The sequence below is a fragment of the Leuciscus leuciscus genome, assembly GCF_965113295.1.
Source record: "Leuciscus leuciscus genome assembly, chromosome: 1".
NCBI lineage: Eukaryota > Metazoa > Chordata > Actinopteri > Cypriniformes > Leuciscidae > Leuciscus > Leuciscus leuciscus.
The window spans coordinates 70,053,617-70,062,519 of NC_138725.1; the positions used below are offsets into that span (position 1 = coordinate 70,053,617).

General features: G+C 44.7%; 1 long non-coding RNA gene across 1 annotated transcript; it reads left to right on the forward strand.

Annotated features, from left to right (window-relative positions):
- Positions 1 to 277: 277 nt before the first annotated feature.
- Positions 278 to 3,537, forward strand: LOC309513048. Its single transcript, XR_014211251.1, has 3 exons — positions 278 to 642; positions 3,045 to 3,163; positions 3,233 to 3,537. It is a non-coding gene; the product is annotated as an uncharacterized lncRNA (long non-coding RNA).
- The last annotated feature ends 5,366 nt before the right edge of the window (positions 3,538 to 8,903 follow it).

An 8,903-nucleotide genomic window follows, 5' to 3' on the forward strand; every position in this document is an offset into this window, starting at 1 on the left:
TTTTTATTATTGTATTTTTCTAATATGTGAAGCTTGTAACCTATAGGCTCCTCACTGTGCATAATGTTATTTTGGTCCTGCAAAATGAATATTAATAAAAGAAATCAAGCCACAATGTCTCACTTTTTTAGAGATTTTTATTAAAAAAATATTAATTTCTCTGCTGTGGAAGGACTTAGCCTACTTCTTTTTTTACAGATAATTTCTCCAGCCTTTGAAAAAATCCTCTTACAAGGGACACTTGTTGCTGGCATGCAAAGATATTTTTTAGCTAGGACATACAAATGAGGAAAGATTACTGCATGCTCTCTCTTTCCAGTAAGTTAGTGGATCATGAGTTCTGGGCAAATACGCACATTTCAAATTCTCCTCAAATGGCGCATCATGGATGATGTATTGTTGCAGTAGGCTAGCTGCCAATCACAATACACACATCTCACTTTATTTGGGGTTTCTAAACGGAAATGCTCCCACACCACAGATGTACGGCATCTCTTCTGGGGAGCCTCCATTTTATCTATCTATCTATGTATCTATCTATATGAATCTATCTATGTATCTAGATATATATCTATAATCTATCTATGTATCTAGATATAATCTATCTATGTATCTATGTATCTATATATGCAGAGGTGGGTAGTAACGAAGTACATTTACTTCGTTACATTTACTTGAGTATTTTTTTGGAAAAATTGTACTTTTAAGAGTAGATTTGAATGTGGGTACTTATTACTTTTACTCGAGTACATTTCTAATGAAAAAACTGTACTTTTACTTCGTTACGTTGGGCGACGTCCTTCTCGTTACTTTATTTTAATGCAATATGTGTTGTTAAATGCGTAGTTTATTCCAAGCGCGCTGTATCTTTTTTTCTGGGCTTGAGCGATGCTCAATTCACAAATGAATCACTCTTTTGAGTCGATTCTGTTCAAAGACTTCATCAAACAAGTTGGCAGATCTGTCTAAATCGGTTCGCGAATCAGTTTGAATGATTCAGTTCCTGATTCTGTTCAGTTCCTGCACGCACTGAATCGTCTGAAGCGATTTCAATTCACACTCGACTCGGAGTCGTAACAGGAAGATTTAAGGACATCAAGAGCGTTGGATGAAGTGGCCGTGGACCTACAGTACAGTCAAGTGAGAGCAAATCTTCAAATGCATCATATATTTGCCAGCGATGAAGATCTTTATTAGTTGAACATCTTCGTAAGCTGTCTGTGAATGAATGATTCCACAGGACGATACATTCGATTTCATTTAACTCAGGTAATACATTTTACAACCAAACAGATTATTATGCCATGATAGCACTACTAGAAAGGATGACATTACCCGTTTTTTGGACATAATACATTCATTTCTACATTAAATAAGCTACCATTGTTCACAGTTTATGAACACCCGCCATCCTGCGGTAGTTTGTGTGTATTGTTGCGCAGCGGCTTACGAACTCGACTTGAAAACGAATGGCTTTGCCTGCCGTACACACAGTTAACCAGTTTAAGATGCTTGCAGAAATATACATTTGATTATATTTTGGAGAACAGACAGAAAAAGATCCGTCGATGTACTTGTGTTTGTTTTTTTTGTGTTCAGATGTTCAGTAGCAGTCATGAGCGCGAGCACATGTGAAGAGTTTTAACTCTTTCTTCTCTGTGTCAATTACATGCCTTTGAATGTAACACTCTGCAGATTCACTTCATTTCGACATTGTCTAATAATCCAAATGTAGTTGTATAAGTTACTATTATACAAACCAAAGGACAGGCAATGATTTTCGGGCTACAGATGGCAGAAATAATGTTTTTTGTTGCAAAGAGAGCCAATCTACTTATGAAAATAATAGTCATTTAAAAAAATAAATAAATCGAAATAATATAATTTTATATATATATATGACGACTTCAGATGCAAAAGCCTCTAAGTACCATCTGAAATTTTCTTCTAAAAGAGCATTTTTATCAAGTTTGTATGTTTATGTTCAGTTATTTCACTTAAATGGCAATGAAAAGTACCTATTAATTGTCATTAAAAGTGAAATTACTGAACTTAAATATACAAGCTTGATAAAAATGCTTGTTTTAGAAGAAAGTTTCAGATGGCACTCAAGAGGCTTTTGCATCTGAAGTCTTCATATATATATATATATATATATATATATATATATTGTATAAATATAAATGAATATATATATATATATATATATATATATATATATATATATATATATATATATATATATATATATATATATAAAATAGAGGCCTATATGATCCGAAGTAACTAGTTACTCGCTACTTGAGTAGTTTTTTCATTGGATACTTTTTTACTCTTACTCAAGTAACTATTAAGATTATTACTTTTACTTTTACTTTGAGTAAATATTTCTATAAGTACTTGTACTTTTACTTGAGTACAGTTTTTGGGTACTCTACCCACCTCTGTATATATGTATTGTAAGAAAAAATGAAGTGGACGTCGAAGATCTCAAAAATGAAGTTTATTACAGCATAGCAGTGGCAAGGTACACAAAGCACCTTGGATTCAGCGGAGTCCCACAGAATGAATCTCATCCTCTCAGCTCAAACATTTATCCTCTATTTCGTTTGTCTTCCCCCTCTACATGTAAATGAAGCTCTGTTTTTAAGTGTAATTTAAGAATAACAGATTCGTCTTCCCTCTCAACATGAGGCTGAAACTCTGTCTTAAATGTAAATTGAGGATCTTTCCTCTGTGCCCACATCTTTGATGTTCTGTGAAATCAGAACAGCAAAAGGTTAAGGTGATAAGATCTATCTGTAGTGGTCACATCTTTGATCTTCTGTTAAAATAGAACGGGTTAAATGTTAAGGTGACAAGCTATTTGAAGTCCCTGTAATCAAGATGGTTATTGGTTGCCCTCTGTGATACTATTTACATATTACTGAGATTGGATGTAATTGTCTCTATATGATAATTAAGCTCTTTTAAGTGAAGGAACATTTTGATATATATATATATTGGAGTGGAAGTTGTTGGGAACAGACCATCATTTCTTATAGTATCTATCTATCTATAATCTATCTATGTATTTATATATGTATCTATAATCTATCTATATATGTATCTATCTATTAATCTAGCTTGCTATATATATTTATATCTATGTATCTATTAATGTGTCACTGTATACTCTGTCTCTAGCCTATCAGTCAATGTGTTGTGTAAATTTAAATGTAAGCCTAAATAGCCTATAACTAATCAAATCGCACTATCTCAAAATCAAACTCCTCTCACAAAAACCCACGAGGTCAATATGCGTTGATTTAACTTTTATACAGATGTGCGATTGTGTGGTCTGTTCCCGACCGTGTCAATCAAACGCTGATTCGGCGGACCACACCTGATGAAACACTTAGTGAAACACTTCGAGGCTTCGTTTGGCCATAGTCACGTGACATGGGTGTTTTGAATCACGCTTCGGATCAGTGTTTCGAAACATCTGCGCTTCGGGATCTCGCAAAGCTTCGGAACGACTGTTTCGCGTCAGCCATCCCTACTTTGTACCCGTTGCCTCATCGTCCTCATTTAAGTCCCAGCGTGACGGTATGCATACCTTTTGACAGTTTTTTTTTTTTTCATTTTCTTTTCCATTAAACTTGTAAAGTGCGTGTAGATTTAAAAATCTTGCTTTCCCCTGTTGTTTGATTTCATGGAAACAGACAACAGTGATTTTGCCAAGAGATCTCTTATTTATTTTATATAAGACATAGGAAGAAGAGACAATGGATAAAACGAAGGTCTTGATTCAGCAGCCTTTCCATCTCTTCCTGATTTTCGGACAGAAGGGCTTGGTTCTCTTACGAGAGGTCTCTCGTACTTGCGTAAGATATCTTACGCTGGGGAAAACCTCTTTTCCTCAAGATATTGAAGCCAAAAATTATCCTTAATTTTGCAATAATGTAAAACGCATTGCAGCAGCATGCAGACATGGACGAGACAGCTCGCGCGCCCATTGGCTGCTCTGCGGCAACTGCACCAGCCTATCGATAGAGGCTCCTCATGACGTCAGAACCAATGAGGGCGCTTCGCGCCCATTACGTCATGTCCCGCCGAAATCGGGTGGGGCCAGGGCTATAAATACGGCCCAGAGAGGCTGGTTTGGTCAGTTTTTCATCTCTTCAGCGGGCCTTCGCATCGCTGGATCCTGAGAGGAAGCCGCGCCGTCTGAGTCAAGCACCCAGCGGGATTAGTGCATCTGAAGCTGCTGGTCGACATCTCGCCGCCTTCAGTCGCCGTTTCTGCTGACGCTTTCCGGCGCACATATCCTTTTCTCTGCTACTGTGTTTTGTGTATGTGTGTGTGTTCGCCGCCGCGACACACACTCTCATTGCACTAAAAGAGCCGGGCGTCTTTTTCAAGACGCCCCTTTCCCCTCCAACCCGCAAAGCTCGCCGGTGCGCCCGCTTGCCTTGCCTGCTTGGAGGATGATACCTTCTCTCTCCCTCTGTTCGAGCCGCGCAAAATGCGCCGTTCACAGGGGAGGCTGGAAGCGGACGGTCGGGGTTAGTTTTTCTTTACGTACAAGAAAGCTACCCTGCCTCTGTGCCCCATTCACGCGTCAATCACCAGCGAAAGGAGAAAATAGCGTTTTTAGTCCCGCCGAGGCTGGACTGACCTGAATTTTCTCACACATTTCTCAGTTCCCTGATCAGGCGACTGGAAATATAAATATTGCAGCGCCGGCAAGCAAACGCCGAAGAAAACATGTTGACGCTCTTATATGCTCGTGCATCTGAAAGCCTTTGTATTCCCCCCTGTGGCTCAGTGGCGGAATCTTTGGTTTTTCACACGAGAGATCGGTGTTCGAATCTCGGTCTAATGGCAGATTAATTATGCCTCCAATGCTTCGCTCTGTCAGTTCCCTGAAAGGCGACTGCAGATGTGCATTTTGCAGCCAACGAGCGCGTTGTACAACCCGCTCGCCTGCACCCAAACACCGTTTCTATGGTTCCCGTGCGTCACTGGCGAAAGGAGAAAAGAGTGTTAATGTCCCGCTGCGGCCGGGCCGAATTCAATTTCTCATTCCCCTCTGAAGTTCGGGCGACTGGAAATGTCATACTGCAGTGAGCGAGCCTGTTGTAATGCACGCGCCTGCAAACAAACGCCAGCATGTTGACGCTCTCTGTTTCTATGGCAACTTCTCGCTCGTTCAGTTCCAGTAAATGCGACTGTTCCAGTGTATTCTGCAGTAAACAAGTCGGCGACACAGCCCGCTTGCCTGCACACAAACGCCGCTTGACGGCTACCCAGATAAATCCCATAGTGTGTATTTTCTGGTGTTCCGGCCACGGCCGATGGTGTTATGAGTGTAGACAAAATGCCCAGTGCTCATTCCTACACAGAAACACAGGTTTCTCTTATAATACTCGCGCTATATAAATGCCTTTGTGTCTTCCCCTGTGGCCCAGTGGCAGATTCTCAGGTTTTCACGCGAGAGACCCATGTTCGATCCCGGGTCTACCGGCAAAAAAAACAAAAAACATTTTTGGCCGTCAATGCTCGCTCTGTCAGTTCCCTGAAAAGGCGACTGCAGATGTGTATTTTTGCAGCCAACGAGCGCGTTGTACAACCCGCTCGCCTGCACCCAAGCACCGTTTCTATGGTTTCCGTGCGTCACTACCTCCATTCTCACACATTTCTCTGTAAATGTCAATATTGCAGTGGACGAGTCTATTGTAATACACGCACACCTGCAAACAAACGCCAGCATGTTGATGCTCTCTGTTTCTATGGCAACTTCTCGCTCGTTCAGTTCCAGTAAATGCGACTGTTCCAGTGTATTCTGCAGTAAACAAGTCGGCGACACAGCCCGCTTGCCTGCACACAAACGCCGCTTTACGGCTACCCAGATAAATCCCATAGAGTGTATTTTCTGGTGTTCCGGCCACGGCCGATGGTGTTATGAGTATAAACAAAATGCCCACTGCCCAGTGCTCATTCCTACACAGAAACACAGCCCGTCGCACAGGGCTCGCGCACATGAAATCGACCCAGATCGATTGCGCATTAAATGTGGTAAATGTGCCCACTGCCCAGTGCCCACAAACACTACGTTCTGCATGTCTCAAGGTTTCTGTAAAACGAAACCAACATGCATTCGCTCTGCTCAGGCAGACAATGCTCTCAGTGTTGTAAATGTGCCCGCTATCCCACGCCCACATTCACACATAGACGTGACAGGTCTTACGGGACTCGCCCAGCCCTCCCCCTCTCGGTTGACCACCGCAGAGGAGTCGAGCGCGGGCAATCTGCCCGCTGTTATCAGCGCGCCCCCTGCCTCAAATGTCATAAGCGCGACGCTTATGTTGCAGCACACTGAAGCCCCTCTGTCGCTGAGCGACCAGAGCGCGCTTCGCATTCAACCCCTAGCCATTCGTGCAAACGCATGGGCAAGGCTACCCGGGGTTTCGAAGTGGGTGCTAGACATTATAGAAAGAGGCTATTCGCTACAGTTCGGTCAACGCCCGCAACGCAAAGCGGCGCGAATCGATACTACGGTGAAAAAGGAAGTAGCACACCTACTTCGGGCCGAAATAGCGAAGTTACTGAGCAAAGGGGCTATAGAACCCCTATCACAAGCTCAGAGCGAAGGGGGCATGTACAGCAGATATTTTCTGGTACCCAAAAAAAAAAAAAAAAGAGACGCGGGTCTCAGACCCATTTTAGATCTAAGACGACTAAACAAAGCACTTCTGAAACGACGGTTCAGAATGCTCACGACCAAGAAAATCCTCTCGCAAATTTGCCAAGGGGACTGGTTCATGTCGATAGATCTGAAAGACGCTTATTTTCAAATACAAATAGCGTCACGTCACAGGCGATTTTTGAGATTCGCCTTCGAGGGCCAGGCATATCAGTACACAGTCCTGCCATTCGGCCTATCCCTGGCACCTCGCGTATTCATGATGTGCATGGATGCAGCGCTCGCACCCCTCAGGCTCCGAGGCATACGAGTGCTGAATTATTTGGACGATTGGCTGGTTCTAGCTCGATCACAGTCGGAGCTCATAGAACACAGGGCCATATTACTCGATCACCTCGAGAATTTAGGTCTCACAGTCAATTGGGCAAAGAGTTCACTGTCTCCCAGTCAGAAAATATCTTTTCTGGGCACAGATCTGGACTCGCTGTCTAATTATTCAAGCGCCTGACAGAGATTTTTCGCCACGGCGCTTTAGTCCCGCTCAAAAAGTTTCAAAGGATGCTGGGTCTCATGGCTTCAGCATCCTCAGTGCTTCAGCTGGGTCTGCTTCGCATGCGCCCGCTGCAGTATTGGTTGAAAGCGCGCGCCGCGCAGAGCTTGGACCTCCGGTCTCGCGCACCTCAAGGTCGATCAGAAATGCGTCGCAGCTCTGAAACCTTGGACAGGCGCTTTTGTCCCCAGATAAAGACACCACGTCATGGTCCGTTCGGACAACATGTCAGTGGTGGCTTATATAAATCACCAAGGAGGTATCAGATCCAGAATCCTTCACAGGCTGACGGAACGCCTCCTGGTCTGGGCTCAGCACAATCTGCGCTCGCTCAGGGCAGCGCATGTGCCCGGCCATCTGAATGTGGGACCAGACAGACTGTCCAGTAGCAATCTGGCGACAGGAGAATGGTCTTTACATCCACAGACAGTCAAAATGCTATGGAGGACATTTGGCAGAGCGGAAATAGACCTATTTGCGTCTCAAGAGAACGCTCATTGTCAGGAATTCTTCTCCAAGAGCAGGGATGCGCTGGCTCACGTCTGGCCCCGCTGCCCGCTCTATGCGTTTCCCCCTGTCACGCTCCTACCCCAGGTGTTAGAGCGAATCAGGGAGAGCGGATGCCCAGTGCTACTCGTCGCCCCATTTTGGACAAACCAAGTCTGGTTTCCAGTCCTGATGCAGCTGACGAGTACCGCCCCGTGGCCGATACCGGTGAGGAGGGATCTCCTCTCGCAGGCGAACGGCTCGATCTGGCATCCTCGCCCGGAGCTTTGGTCCCTACATGTGTGGGCCATCAGCGGGTACCCGTTAACCTCCCAGCGGGAGTGTTAAACACGATCACGCAGGCTAGAGCTCCATCTACGAGGCGGCTCTATTCCTCAAAATGGTCTGTGTTCACTAGCTGGTGTACAGCGAGTGGCACTTCACCCTCACGCTGTGGGGTGCCGGAGGTTCTCTCCTTTTTACAAGAGCTTCTGGATAAGGGCAGAACCCCATCCACGCTCAAAGTTTATGTGGCGGCCATAGCAGCGTTCGCTGAACCACCGCTTGGCCAGTCATTAGGAAGGAACGATCTGGTCATTCGCTTCCTTAGAGGAGCTAAGAGGCTGAACCCTCCCAGACCTCCCTCAGTTCCCGTTTGGGACCTTTCTACGGTTCTGGAAGCCATGAAAGGTGCCCCATTCGAGCCAATACAGTCAATAGACCTGAAACTCTTGTCTTTCAAAACAGTGTTTCTTCTGGCTCTCGCTTCAGTGAAGCGCATAGGGGATTTGCAAGCGCTCTCAGTGAGCGCGACGTGTATGGAGTTTGGGCCGAATGACTCGAGAGTCATACTCAAACCAAAGCACGGATATGTTCCTAAATCCCTCAATACACCGTTTAGGGCACAGGTGATCTCCCTGTCGGCCCTGCCGGTATCTGAAGAGGAAGGGGACGCAGGCTTCCTTTGCCCGGTTAGGGCGTTAAGGGCCTATGTGTCTCGCTCATCTGTTTTCAGACAGACAGAGCAGCTCTTTGTTTTTGTTCAGCGGACGTTCTAAGGGACTAGCTGCGTCAAAACAGAGTCTATCCAGATGGATAGTTGATGCTATAGCGCTAGCTTACACATCCAGGGGCCTGCAATGCCCGATAGGTGTCAAAGCGCACTCCACAAGAGGCATG